The 14,658-nt window shown below is 38.9% G+C and overlaps 1 pseudogene; it reads left to right on the top strand.

Moving 5' to 3' along the window:
- Positions 1-8,676: 8,676 nt before the first annotated feature.
- LOC102927235 (elongation factor 1-alpha 1 pseudogene) lies at positions 8,677-10,015 on the top strand (annotated as a pseudogene).
- Positions 10,016-14,658: the final 4,643 nt, after the last annotated feature.

Raw genomic sequence — 14,658 nt, 5'->3', positions numbered from 1 at the left:
TCCTCCAGATCAAGGTCTCCCCCGAGGACCGGGGTTGACCTGGTAGACTCAGTCCAGGCAGGTCCATTCCCCCCTCCCAGACCGAGCCAAGTGTCCCTGCATAAGTCCCAGGATTCAAACAGCCAACTCATGCAACGAGCCCAGGACCTGGCACCAATGCACAGCTGCCTCCCAAACAGATCAAGCCAAATGACTGTCTCACCCGTTCAGGTGGCCTGATCCAGTTGGGGGCCCCTCAGCCTTTGGTTCATAGATCCTGTGCTTCCATTCATTTGGTTATTTGTCCCGGTGCTTTATCCAACCTTGGCTTCAACAATTCTCGCTCATATAAATCCTCTTCTTACTCACTAATTAGACTCCCAGTGCTCCACCAGGGGCCCAGCTGTGGATGTCTGCCTTCAGATTCCTCAGTCCTTGGATGGGGTTTATGGCACCACTATTTGGGTGTCTGGCCATCCCATCACCAGAGTAGGTCAGTTCCTGCCGTCTCGCGACCATTGCCAGCAGTCTTTTGAGGGGGTATCTTTGTGGATCTCCGTGGGCCTCCCTAGCTCTCTGCTTCCTCCCCTTCTCACCTTCTCATGTGGTCTTCATTTACCATGGTCTCCTATTCCTTGTTCTCCCTCTCTTTTCTTGATCCAGCTAGGATCTCCCACTCTTTCCCTCGACTGTCGCCCTTCATTGTTCCCACTCATGACCAGGCTATTCATGTAGATCTTGTCCATTTCTCCGTGTCTTTTTTTGGGGTCCCGTTTTCCAGGTAGCCTCACTGGTGATGTGAGTAGCAGTCTAGTCATCCTTGTTCCACATCTAGCATCTTCCTATGAGTGAGTACATACCATATTTGTCTTTCTGAGTCTGGGTTACCTCACTCAGGATGATTTTTTCTAGATCCATCCATTTGCCTGCAAACCGTGTGATGTCGTTGTTTTTCTCTGCTGAGTAGTATTCCATTGTGTATATGTGCCACAATTTATTTATCCATTCTTCAGTTGAAGGGCATCTAGGTTGTTTCCAGGTTTTGGCTATTACAAACAATGCTGATATGAACATAGCTGAGCAAGTGCTCTTGTGGTATGATTGAGCATTTCTTGGGTATATGCCCAGGAGTGGTATAGCTGGATCTTGGGGGAGATTGATTCCCAATTTTCTAAGAAAGCGCCATATTGATTTCCAAAGTGGTTATACAAGCTTGCATTCCCACCAGCAGTGGAGGAGAGTTCCCCTAGTTCCACATCCTCTCCAGCATAAAGTGTCTTCAGTGTTTTTGATCTTAGCCACTCTGACAGGCGTAAGGTGGTATCTCAGAGTTGTCTTGATTTGCATTTCCCTGATGATTAGGGAAGTTGAGCAATTCCTTAAATGTCTTTCAGCCATTTGGGATTCCTCTGTTGAGAGTTCTCTGTTTAGTTCTAAAGCCCATTTCTCAATTGGACTGTTGGTCCTTTTGATGTCTAATTTCTTGAGTTCCTTATATATTCTGGATATCAGTCCTCTGTCAGATGTGGGGTTGGTGAAGATCTTTTCCCATTCTGTAGGCTGTCGCTTTGCCTTGTTGACCGTATCCTTTGCTCTACAAAAGCTTCTCAGTTTCAAGAGGTCCCATTGATTGATTGTTTGTCTCAGTGTCTGCGCTACTGGTGTTATATTTAGGAAGTGATCTCCTATGCCAAGGCGTTCAAGACTATTTCCTACTTTTTCTTCTAGCAGGTTCAGAGTAGCGAATTTATGTTGAGGTCTTTGATCCACTTGGACTTAATGTTTTAATTAAATCCATTAGGTATAACTAATGTATGCTAATAAAAACATTAAAAGTAAATAAATAAGAGTGACTTTATACAATTCTTATTTCAAATCATTAGTAAACTAATCATTTACTTTCACAAAACAGTTATAGTATTTTTGCACTACTCTGAATTTATTTTTTTCCTTGAAATCTAACCATTTCATCATTTGCAGCTTGTAGCTTGAAGGAAAATTTAGGTCACCTAGCTATCCTCCTTTCCCCCTATCCTAGTTTCAAAATCTTTAAGTTTCATCATTTCACTTTCAGTCAGCACAATATATAAATACACAAAATCAATACTCAATTTGATAGATAGAGAACTAATTTTAAAAGCTTTATCTCTATCAAAACTGTATTACAAATGTTATCTTTATTTTAAATGTCCATACTACTCATTGATTTAAAATTCTTTTCATTTTGTTTTTAACAATTACTTCACAATGTCAACAACAGTTTTCCCATTTTACAGTTTTAGTTTTTAATTGACATATAATTATGAATCCTTCTAGGCTATCATATTATAATTTAGTATTATATATGTATAAAATGTATAGTGATTAGATCATGGTAATAAATGTAGCTGTTATCTTAAACACATCTCATTTATTTGTATAAGGAAAATTAAAGATCCATTCAATAAGCTATTTTAAAATATACATTCAGTTGTTATCAACCATAGGTACCCTACTGTGTGATGGAACATTGAAGTTATTCCTTCCATCCATTTACTTGCACATATAAGTGAGAAGGTATTCATCTTAGTCAGTGTCCTATTGCTGTGAAGAGACACCATGATCATGGAAACTCCTATAAAAGAAAGCATTTAGTTGGGGCTTGCTTACAGTTTCTGAGGTTTAGTTCATTCTTATTATGGTGAGAAGTATGGCAGCACCTCAGACAAACATTGTGCTGGAGAAATAGCTGAGAGTTCTACATCCAGATACACAAGCAACAGGAAGAGAGAGACTATCCCACAGCAGTTAATATATAGTTTCTATCTGAGATCATAAAAATCTTCTAAAAGTAGATAGTAGTGATAGCTACATAAAATTGTACATATACTAAATGCAACCAAACTATACAATTAAGATGGCAAATTTTATTATATATAAAAAGCATTTTGCACACACACACACACACACACACACACACACACACACACACACACACATTTTGTTCCCAGATCATTCCAAAACTGTAGACTTCCCCAATGCCCTACTTTGTATAAATGTCTTACCAGTTGGTAAGATCTGACAAATGTAAAATTAAAAATTTTACCATACAGTTTATTCATTTATTTTTAAGGGGTTTTTGTTTTGTTTTTGAGATAGGATCTCAATGTGTAGCTCTGGCTGGCCTGGAACTCAGTATGTAGGCCAAGCTGGCCTCAAACTCATATAGACTGACTTGCTCTAGCTTTCAGAATGCCTCACCATGTCCAGCTAAGTTTACTTCTGATAAGGGGTCAAACTTAAGATCTGTCATAAAATATGATCCCTGATATTTGTATATTGGAAGTAATCTTTTGGGCAATGAGGGGTGTCTTTGAGTTCAATGGAGATCCTTTTCCCATCTTAGGTGGGCTTTAACCTGACTTAAGTTGCTAGACCCTTATGTTCTCACAAAGCTTCCACTTAATCAGTAGCCTTCAAAGAATGAGATCCACAGACCACAGAGGTCAAGTTTTTTTGGAACATGTCTTCTGGATTCACAGGTGAGAAGAGAAAGGGAGAAGGCAAAGATCATGCCAAGCAAGAATGGGTCCTCAGAAATGAGATATCATGGAGGGTCACTGCCTTATAGTTAATATGGCTCTACTAGATGGAGGTACTAGGAGGAGATGAAGTGTTTGGTCTGGTGAGAACAAAACTGCTAAGAAATTTTAGGACATTTCCAGCATTTTAGCCAAAGAAACATTGTTCACAATCAGGGTCCTCTCCCCTAAACTGCCTGACAAGTTTCTGTCTACTATCTCCATAAATAAGTTGTGAAGCAACAAATAATACCCAAGTAGGAATTTTAGGGAGATTTGCAGTAAATCTGCTAAAGGCACAGTCAGTTCTTGATCATAAGCTACACAATAGTGTGGTTCCTTTCTCTGAGAAATTTTTAAGTGTTATGATTTAAAATCTTACAATGATGAATAGAATTTGTGAAGGGAAAAGTAACAAAATTACATAAGAGGTAAGCCTCCTTGCTGAGAAATGACATGAATTCTCAGTAAGAAATAAAAGTTACACAGCAGGAAACAGCATCAAGTTTAGGGAAGATCCTAAAACCAAGACAGAAGTCTCTGGTCCAATGAGAGGCTGAAAAGCGGCTGAAAAGGTGGTGTTGCATTGGCACTCTACAGTACTGTCCAGAGCAGTCATTTAAAGATAAGTAGAATGGTTTGGGATTGAGAAAACTCAAGTCTATGAAGCTTTTCCAGAGATAATTTAATATCACAAAGTACTTAATATTTAGATTTCCAAAAAAAAAGTCTCTGCTACCAAGGAAAAAATCAATCACATAAAAACATGATGATTTTTAGAAGTTGGGAACCCACTGCTTTTAGGAGCCATTGAAAGCCAGGAAATCCATTAATTATTTCTTAGTAATATAAGAAATTTCTGAGTAACTTGAATTCTGTCAAAGCTGAGTTCACTCTCTGTAGGATAAACTATATCGAAGATAATATACACTGTATGAAAAATGAGGTCAGTTTTGCAGGCTGAAGAATAAATAGAAGCCAGTCTTCCAGATCATCTCTTTACAACATTGCAAAAGGTCACCACGTCTCAGATAACATTCACAATACTGAAGATCATGGTGAAATGTGTAAAAGACAGGAATGCACTGCTGTAAACTTCTACAAGAACTGAAGTACTATCATCTTTTTTAGAATGAAAGTACAATAGATTACTTGAGTTCACCACAGATTAACCTCAGAATGAAAAGAAACACAAGTGGGGCTGGGAGATGGCTAACAGTTAAGAACACGTCTTGTTCTTCCAGAGGACTGGAGTTTAATTCCTAGGGTTGGCTAACAACCACCTTAACCTGTCCTCATAACTCATCTTGACATTTGGGGGCATGGGCAGAGGAGAGATGCCCTCCCCCCTCAACCTCTGGCCCATCAATGCCTGAGACTGGTGGAGGAGCTGGCCCTGGAGTCATTAAGAGCATGAAGACTGTCCCTGCCCCTCACCAGCTGCAGCACTCAGGAGAGTGGCCCCTGTACCTCACCTGGGCAACACAGTAGAGCTGGCCCTGATGGTGTAGGTGTGAGAGCCAACACCGAGGGCATGAAAACAGGAGAACTGGCCCCACCTTGCTCATCACTGCAGGAGGTGAGCTAGCCAGGGCAATGATGGAGAGCTCACCCTGGTGGTGAGGACAAGGGAGAGCTGGCATCCGGACCAATCCTGCAGCTGCCCAGGCCCAGAACCAGGGTTATGACTTGGCCCACCCCAACATCCACCCCATCTATGATCTACTGGAGCACATAAAGGGACCTGACCTATAGACCCAAAGCTACAGGATCTCTACAACACAAGGCAACAACAGGATATCCAAGAAGAGACCTAGTGAGGGCCCAGCATTGATAGAGTAGTAAAAACAAGAGGCCTCTTTGCCATGAACTTGCAAGTAAAGATACATGGACAAAGGGGTTTACTGCAAGACTCACTGTGTCACACAGCAGCTTCTGTGAAGAGATTTTTAATTTTTCCCCCCTTTTTTCTCTTAAATTTTGTTTTACTGGAGGGGGTGAAGGGATGGGAAGATGAAGGGATCAAAATACATGATATAAAAGATACATAGAATAAATAAAAAGAAAGTTAAAAAATCAAGACATCTGTAAAGAAAAAGAAACAAAATGAAACAAAGACTATGAGAAAATAGAAAACAAAACAAAAATCTTAACTCCAGTTCCAAGGGATCTGACACCCTCTTCTGGCTTTTGCAGGCATTACATGGACATGGTGTACAGGCATACATATGGACAAAACAAGTAAAATAAAAATAATAAATCTCAAAAAAACCCCACTGGCAGGTTTCACACATGACTAAGCTAATGTATTTAGCTTACTTTATGTAGTGTGCATGAGTGTTTTGTCTGTCTGTCTGTCTGTCTGTCTGTCTGTATATGTAATCATGTGCATGCCTGGTATCTTTCTGCAGAGCCCAGAAAAGTGTATCAGATTCCCTGGGATGGAGGTTACAGGAAGTTATGAGCCACTAAAGGAGTACTGGGAACTGAACCATGGTCCTCTGAAAATGCAACAAATGACCACTGAGCTGCTTCTCTAGCCTCTAAGTTGATACATTTAGAGAGTCTCTAAGTAACAGGTATCTGGGAAGAAAGGAAAGACTTGCCTTTTATAAAATTCACTCCAAAGTAAGGTGCTATAGTTTAATATGTGATCTAGCTATGGGATAAACGGCTCAAGGACTACAGAAATGAAGAGAATGTTTATTTTCTCTTTCTTTTCTTTCCCCTAGTCTTTTATAAACCTAGATTACTGGATGATATAGCAGGACATACTTGTCTTCAGTTTGCAGGCCTGTCAAGGCACCTACCTACTGGTGACTTTCCCAGCAAAGGCCTGTCACCTCTAAGAGGCACTGTGACCTGATTCTGCAGACAGTAAACCTCTCATCTTGAAGGAATAATATCATAACTTAATGCCAGTAGGAAAATAATAAATGTAGGTTATGTACAAGAAAGATTATACTCTCCCAAGTACTCAGTATTCAGTCAGTGAGGAAAGGGGAAGGGACCTGTATTCAGGACTACAAAAACTGCTCTTTGAACTCCCACAGCATGCCTACCATGTCAGTTAGGCTGGAGTCAGGTTCTACAGAACTATAAATGAACTGCTTCACTGTGGCTTCTTAGGGGGCTCTTGAATTTATCATTATAAAGTTAGGTCCTCATTCCCCACACCCCAGATCATAAATGTGCTGTAAGATTGTTGAATCCTTGGGGATGGGTGGGGGAGAGGTACTGATCATCTTTAGATAAAGGGATATGTATGAAAACAGAACATAAGTTCATAATGACAGTGTTTGGGATTTGATTCCATGGGGAATCAGAAGATGACTTTACATGAACTTAAAATCCTGATGAATTTCCATCCTCACCCTTGGTTTTCTGGATAAGAATTACTTGCCTGTCACAGGGATGAATAAAAATGTAACAGAAACTATCTGAGTTTCAATTATTGACTTGATGATCTTCTTAGTTTCTCATTTTAGAGGAGACTATAAATGGCTGGGAACAATTTAAACCTTCGTTAGTTTATCCTGATGAATTCTGCCAAAAATTAGCAGAATGTTTTGTCCACAGGAAATCTGCCACTATGAGATGGTCTTCAATGTGGTCTACATTTAGATATGAAAGTACCAAAAAGAATAGTGTTCAATTAAACTAGAAACCTATGGTTTATGAACAGAAAAATTCTAAAGGATCTAACTCAGAGTGGGCAGGAAATATTTGATTTAGCAACTTGACAGTTTCCCTAAACCTTTTTCAGTGTTCTGTGCAGTTCTTTCTATTTTCATACCTTTTTGCATATAAGATTACTCTAGCCAGGCAATGGTGGTGCAAGCTTTTAATGCTAGCACTCAGGAGGCAGAGGCAAGTGGATCTCTCTGAGTTCCAGGCCAGCCTGGTCTAAAGAGCTGTGCAAGCAAGGCTACATGAAGAAACCCTGTCTCAAAAAATAAAATAAAATAAAATAAACAAACAAGGTTATTCTAAATATTATTGAGTGCTTATTCTAAACATGTCAATTCTTGAGATAAAGTCTTTTTTTTTTGGTTTTTTTTTTTTTTGAGACAGGGTTTCTCTGTGTAGCTTTATGCCATTCCTGGAGCTCACTTGGTAGCCCAGGCTGGCCTCGAACTCACAGAGATCCACCTGCCTCGGCCTCCCGAGTGCTGGGATTAAAGGCGTGCGCCACCAATGCCAGGCCACATGTCAATTCTTATTGACCTGGAAGCCTGCATTTTTTGTTCTTCAAACTACTCTAAATCCCCCTCAAGTTTTGTTTTCTCTATGCTTAAAAAAGTCTTTGACAATGGCTTTCTGTAGAGTTTATGAGGTCCTCATGCTCACAGATAAACATTGGAGAAACTAGTAATGTTAATCACACTAAGGTGTCTCCTCGATGGAGGAAATAAAATACTTGTTTTCCACTCAGGAAACTGGGGGTGGATGTTATTAATGGTCTAATGACCTTTGCTATCAGTAGAAGCACCAATAAAGTAGATGCATTCACAAGCAAACACCGAAAGTGGGTAGGCAAAAAGCAAAAGGTTTTTCCTTGGTTGTCCTTATATCTAGGCTGATACCTGGAAAGCATTGCCTATCCTGCAAGAGAGTCTTCCCCATCATTTAATGATTCCAGGAAATATCCTTCTATATCCACTCGGGGCAAGCTTCTTAGTTGATTCCAGATTCCAGGTCCATTCAAGTTGACAAAATTGACCATCATAGTTAACTCTTATTTAATAATCAAGCTGTTCCCCAGATGAGCAGGCCATTTCCCCTGCTAAAATTTATCAATAGGGATATCCTACAGCATACATTGAAATTATTTCTAGCCTACAAGACAAAATACATGAAAGCTAGATCAATTGGTTCATGTTTAAAAGTTCTCACGCTGCTTAAACACACAATATTTTAAAACTGAAGTAAAACAGGATATTTTTTCTTTCCATTGGAAAAAAACTAAAAATGGTGAAACTGTAACCAAAACACATTTGTATTTTATTTGTAAATTTCAAATAACTGGTAATAAAATCTAAAGCAATAACAATAAAAATATTTAAGCTACTTTTTTGCAACGGATTTGTCATCAGAACACAAGTGTCATGAAAACCACTACAAATTCAAAGCTTAAATGAGAAAGGAAAAGATTCATATCAGTATCATCTTCATTAAACAGTAGATCTGAGCAAGTCCATCAGGACTGGCCATCTGATCTATGGATATGGTGCAATCAACAAACAAACATTTGAAAAGTTGGAGAAGGCTTCTGAGACGGCAAAGGGATCCTTCAAAGATGTCCATATCTTGGATAAACTGAAAGCTGAGCATGACCATGTTGTTACTATTGACATCACCTGTGGAGATTTGAAAATATTTTTTGACTGTCATTGATAGCCAAGATGCAGAGACTTGATCAAAATCATGATTACATCTCAGGCAGACTGTGCTGTCTGGATTGTTGCTGGTGTTATTGAATTTGAAACTGTAAACTCTGAGAACTGGCAGACCCATGAACATGACCTCCAGGCTTACACCCCAGGTGTGAAACAGCTAGTTGTTGGTATCAACAAAATGTATTCCATGGGGCCACTCTATAGGCCAAAAATGTAAGAGGAAAATATTAAGAAGCTCATCATCTACATTAAGAAAATAAACTACAACCCTGACACAATGGCATTTGTGCCAATTTCTGGCTGTGATGGTGACAGCACACTAGGTCCAAATGCTAATATGCCTTGGTTCAAGAGATAGAAAGTCACCCACAAAAATGGTAGTGCCAGTGTGACCACATTACTGGAAGCTTGGATGGTATCCCACCACCAACTCATCCAAATGACAAACCTTAGTGACTGACTCTCCAGTATATCTATAAAATTTGTGGTATTGGTATTGTCCCTGTGGACAAGCAGAAACTGGTGTTCTCAACATGACACAGTGGTTACTTTTGTTCTAGTCAATGTCACAACAAAAGTAACATCTATTGAAGTGTACCATGAAGCTTTGAGTGAAGCTCATCTTGGGGATAATGTGGGCTTCACTGTAAAGAACATGTCTGTCAAAGACATTAGATGTGGCAAAGTTGCTGGTGTCAGCAAAAATTACCCACCAATGGTTTCACTGATTGGGTGATTATCCTGAATCATCCAGACCAAATTAGTGCTGGCTATGTCCCTGTACTGGGTTGTCACACAGCTCACATAGCTTACCAGTTTGTTGAGCTTAAAGGAAATATTGATCATCCTGTCTAGAAGCTGGAAGCTGGCCCAAAGTTCATGAAATCTGATGATGCATCCATTGCTAATATGGCTGCAGGCAAACCCATGTGTATCATGAAAGTATCTTTCCCTGAGTCATTTTTGCTGTAAGTGATTCAGACAATTACTGTAGGTGTCATCAGAGACATGGGCAAGAAGATTGCTGGAGATGACAAGGTCACCAAGTCTTCCCAGAAATCTCAGAAGGCTAAATGAATATTATCCCTAACAACTGCCAACCCAAGCTTACTCAGTGGTGGAAGAAGGTCTCAATTGGCCATTTAAGTATAATAGTAAAATACAAGATAATGATAACAATTCAGGGTAAAACCTTCCTTAGGAGAGGAGAATGTTTTTGGAACCATTTTTTGTTTGCATGTGTGTCTGTCTGTGTGTGGGGGCAGTTTTAAGTTATTAGTTTTCAAAGCCAGTACTATTTAATGGAAATAACATCACAAAAAAATCTGTCACAGGTTGGGCAGTGGTGGCGCATGCCTTTAATCCCATCACTCAGAAGGCAGAAGCAGGCAGATAGATCTCTGTGAGTTTGAAGCCAGTGTGGTCTACAGAGAGAGAGTTCCAGGATAGCCAGGGCTGTTACACAGAGAAACCCTGTCTCAAAAAACAAAAAACAGACAAACAAACAAACAAAAAAGCTGTCACAGAATTTTGAGACCCATTAAAACAAGCTTAATGAGAAAAAAAAATCTTTATACCTCTTTCAAGAGTAGGGTCTGAACTTTCTCCAGACTAATTCTAATGAGTCATAATTAAGAAAGACCCATGTACGCAGAAATTTTGTATTTAAAGGAATACAAATAGCCAACTCCATTAACTTCTTCTGTAATTTAGCCAAACCATCCAAAAGAAAGCCCCTCAAATCATTCTTCAGCAGGAGCATTACAGGGTCTTCTCTAATTCAGAGTACAATGTGCAAGAAAGGTCAGTAGGGAAAACATGTTTTAAACAGCATCTTCCAAAGTCAAGTGTTTACGGGCCAATAAATAAGATATGGAGAAAAACACTTTCCACTAAAATGGTAATGGTCTTAATAAGAAAATTTTCCACTAGAAATAAAAGGTAAAAACAAACAAACAGGGTAGTAGAGTCAATGTTACCCTCAGAAAAAATTACCTAGAATTTTGTGAGGATAGTCAACTATCCTCAAAGATATTATTGTCAATTAATTCACTATCATTTTGTTGAAGAAGCAAAAAAAATATCATTTTAAGTGTAGCACATGAAAGACAAGATAAATTGTAGTATTGTGCAAAACTGTGAATGCTGGGCAGATTGTGGTATCACACACCTGCAATCCCAGAATTTAGGAGGCTGAGTCAGGAGGATTGTCACTTCAAAACCAGCTTGAGCTACAGAACAAACGATGTCTCAAAAACAAATTGTGAAGATTGAAAATGAGAGTAACAGAGGATAACACACTAGATGCTATATTAATCAAAGTTATCCAATGAAATGATATTAATCTGTTCCTGAAAACAAGCTTACAAACACACTTAGAAATACTGTTTTATTAGCTATCCCACCATCTCCTAACCAGCTTGCCGACATGTATGTTGGTTTCTTTTTGTGTTGATGTAATAAATTATGAGGCAAGCAGCTACTTAAATAATGAAGCAGTGTTGGAGGGCTACAGTTTGAGAATAGGATTTCTATTGCTGGGATGAAACACCTTGACTAACACTAATTTGGTGACAATGGGGTTTATTTAGCTGACTCTTCTACTTTGTAGTCCATCACTGAAGAAAGTCTGCTGTGGAATATATTTCTGTACACTGTGAATATGTGCTGCTCTGATTGGTTGATAAATAAAGCCATTTGGCCTATGGCAAGTCAGGTTATAACTAGGCAGGAAATGAGAGAGATAGACAGGAAGAAGAAAGGCAGAGGGGGAGAGACGCCAGTAACACCAGGAGAAGCAAGGTGTGAAAATACCAGTAAGCCACAGCCACATGGCAGCTTATAGATTAATAGAAATGGATCAAGTTATAAGGGCTAGCTAGCAAGAAGCCTGCCATAGGCTATGAATTTGGTAATTAATATATAAGCCTCTGAATGATTATTTTATAAGTGGCTGAGGAACCTTGGGGCCAGGTGGGACTGGAGAAAATTCCAACTACATTTGGTGCCCAGGCGTGGGAGCAAGAATTTCCATCAAAAACCTGAGAAAGCTTTAAAAAAAAAAAAAGATTCTAAAATGGAGCTAAAAACAGCTTCCTAGTTAGGTCTGTCAGACAAGCCATGAGCTGCACTATGGTGGGTTTGTGGGCTTGAGCTATACAGCATGGTGGATTCCCGCCAAGGTAAACAGAGGTATCTCCAAGCTGTGCAGCACACTGCATGGCAGATTTAGCTTTTATTCATACAGACAAAAAAGTTTTGTGGTCTAGCTGCACAATATCTGGTTACAGCATGGACCCAGAGTTGGCAGGGTAAGCATGACTCTCCTGGGTACCTCCACCATGTTGGGAAGCTAAGATGGGTGGAGTCAGCAACCAAGGCTGCTGTGTTGGTCTTAGCTATGCAGCTTAGCAATTTAAAATCTCTCCTGGTCAGAGAAAGAGTATAGATTCACAATAAGACAGATTCAGATGGAATAAAACTCTATACAGTGTATATAAAAATGTATGTAGGCTTGGAAGAGAGAGAAAAAGGAATATATGCAGTTATATAAAGAAATAGTTTTAAAAAATAAAGTCTTAAAAGAGCAGTAAAAGTAATATAAAAGTTAAGCCACATAAAAATGGAAATCATACACAGAGTCTGGATTATATTGTCTTTGGGATTTTTAGCTACAGAAAGACATTTGATTGTAAAGGCTGCTGAGTTAAACCAATATGTATATTTTAAAGGTATCTGAACTTCACAGTTTATGTCTAAGGATACATTGCTTTGGAAATGAGGTTCTGCTTTTGTTTCCACAGAAGATGAGAACCTGTGGATTGCTTCCAGGCTACTATGGTTTGATCATCCAAGACCCCCTGAAAGGTCTCAACTGACACCATGGCCCAGATGATCCAACATCCAAAATCAGCTTCAAGGCAACTGGCTCAGACAATGCAGCCTCACAGACTACTCCAGTCAGGACTTGCCCCCAACCAGCAGAAAGCTGTGCCCAAATTCCCAAAATATTGTTTATGAGTGTTTATTTTTATTTAAAGAAGGTTGATTATAAATGCAATCTCTTTCTAAAGAAATAAAAGGGATGGTATTATAGATATGATAGGATAAAAGGATAGATTATTGAATCTACTTTTAAAGAGCAACAATGTATTTGAAATATTTATACTGCTATGGATTTTAGTTTACTGATAAAAATTTAAAGTTAATTTTTTTATACTGTATGTATATTTCTACTCTAGTTTAAGGTACTGTTTATGCAATTCATATAAAATTGTTAAATATAATTAAGAAATACAGATTAATAATTAGTCATCTATGATAAACTTATAGTCATGTTAGTTATGTTTTCTAGGTATATATAGATATATTTCAACTAGGTAGGTAATATTCAAACACTTCAAAAACCTACAGAATATGGCATTTAAAATGTTTTAAGAACTTTGAATATTCTGGACATTGAGACATGTCTGCTCCTGGCAGTACTAATCTACTTCAGAGAAGATGATGGGCATCGAAGAAACTCCACATGGAGTTTGCTTTCTTTATGGCAAAAGTTAGTCATTTGGGCAAGAAACTGCTCTTGCCTGGACTGCTTGACAGTATGCTGTATAAACTGGACATGCAGGACCCATAGGAAGGTAACCACTGAACTTTGCAAAGTGAGATCATCCTTTAGGTTCCTGCTTCACAGAAGAAACTGCCAGACATTCTACAGGACATGGGAAGAAGTGACTGATGAACTTGCCAGAATGGGCAGAACAGTCCTTAAAATTTCCTGCTTCACAGAAAGCTATGCCAGAGAATCTAGGCCTATAGCCTTAAGATGGATGCCTCAACATTGCAGAGGAACTTTGGCAGCCAGATGTCTCTGTCATTCTAGATTTTTGGAAGCTGCTTACAATGCACTTCTTGTCTACTTAGGTAATATTATATCCTTCTGAGGTCTTTGATGTAGTTGAAGACTAGATAGTTATAATTACAATTTCCCTGAGTTATGATAAAAGATAAATTAAATATAAAACTTTAGACTCACAAATATAGGATAGATAGAATATTTTCTTTAATTTTGCCAAATACAAATAGCCTAGATATTGTAACTAATTCTTGCTTGATAACTGTTCTTTTATATATAATTTTACTATGTTAAAGTTAAAACCATCCTTTTTGATTAGACAAAAAAAGGAGAAGTTCTATGGGATGTCTTTCTGTATGCTTTGAATATGTGTTACTATGATTGGTTGATAAATAAAACCATTTGGCCTATGGCAATTCAGGTTATAGATAGGCTGAAAATCAAAGAGATAGGAAGAAGGAAGGCAGATGGGGAAGAGACACCAGCACCACCAGGAGAAGCAAGACATGAAAATACCAGTAAGCCATGGCCATGTGGCAGCTTATAGATTCATAGAAATGGGTCAAGTTATAAGAGCTAGCCAGCAAGAATCCTGCCATAGGCCATGAAGTTGGTGATCACTATAAGCCTCTGAATGATCATTTTATAAGCAGCTGAGGGACCTCAGGGCTGGGCAGGCCTGGAGAAAATTCCAACTACAGAAATAAGTGTAGGAACTCAAACAGGGAAGGAACCTGGGGGCAGGAGCTAATGCAGAGACCATGGAGAGTGCTGCTTACTAGCTTTCTCCTTATACTTTGTTCAGCTTGCTTTTTATAGAAACCAGGACCACCTGCCCAGAGGTGGTACAATGGGCTGGGTCTTG

Source organism: Peromyscus maniculatus, chromosome 16 (assembly GCF_049852395.1).
Source record: "Peromyscus maniculatus bairdii isolate BWxNUB_F1_BW_parent chromosome 16, HU_Pman_BW_mat_3.1, whole genome shotgun sequence".
Classification (NCBI taxonomy): domain Eukaryota; kingdom Metazoa; phylum Chordata; class Mammalia; order Rodentia; family Cricetidae; genus Peromyscus; species Peromyscus maniculatus.
Note: the sequence above shows the minus strand (reverse complement) of the source record. Positions and strands in the feature narration are given on the sequence as shown.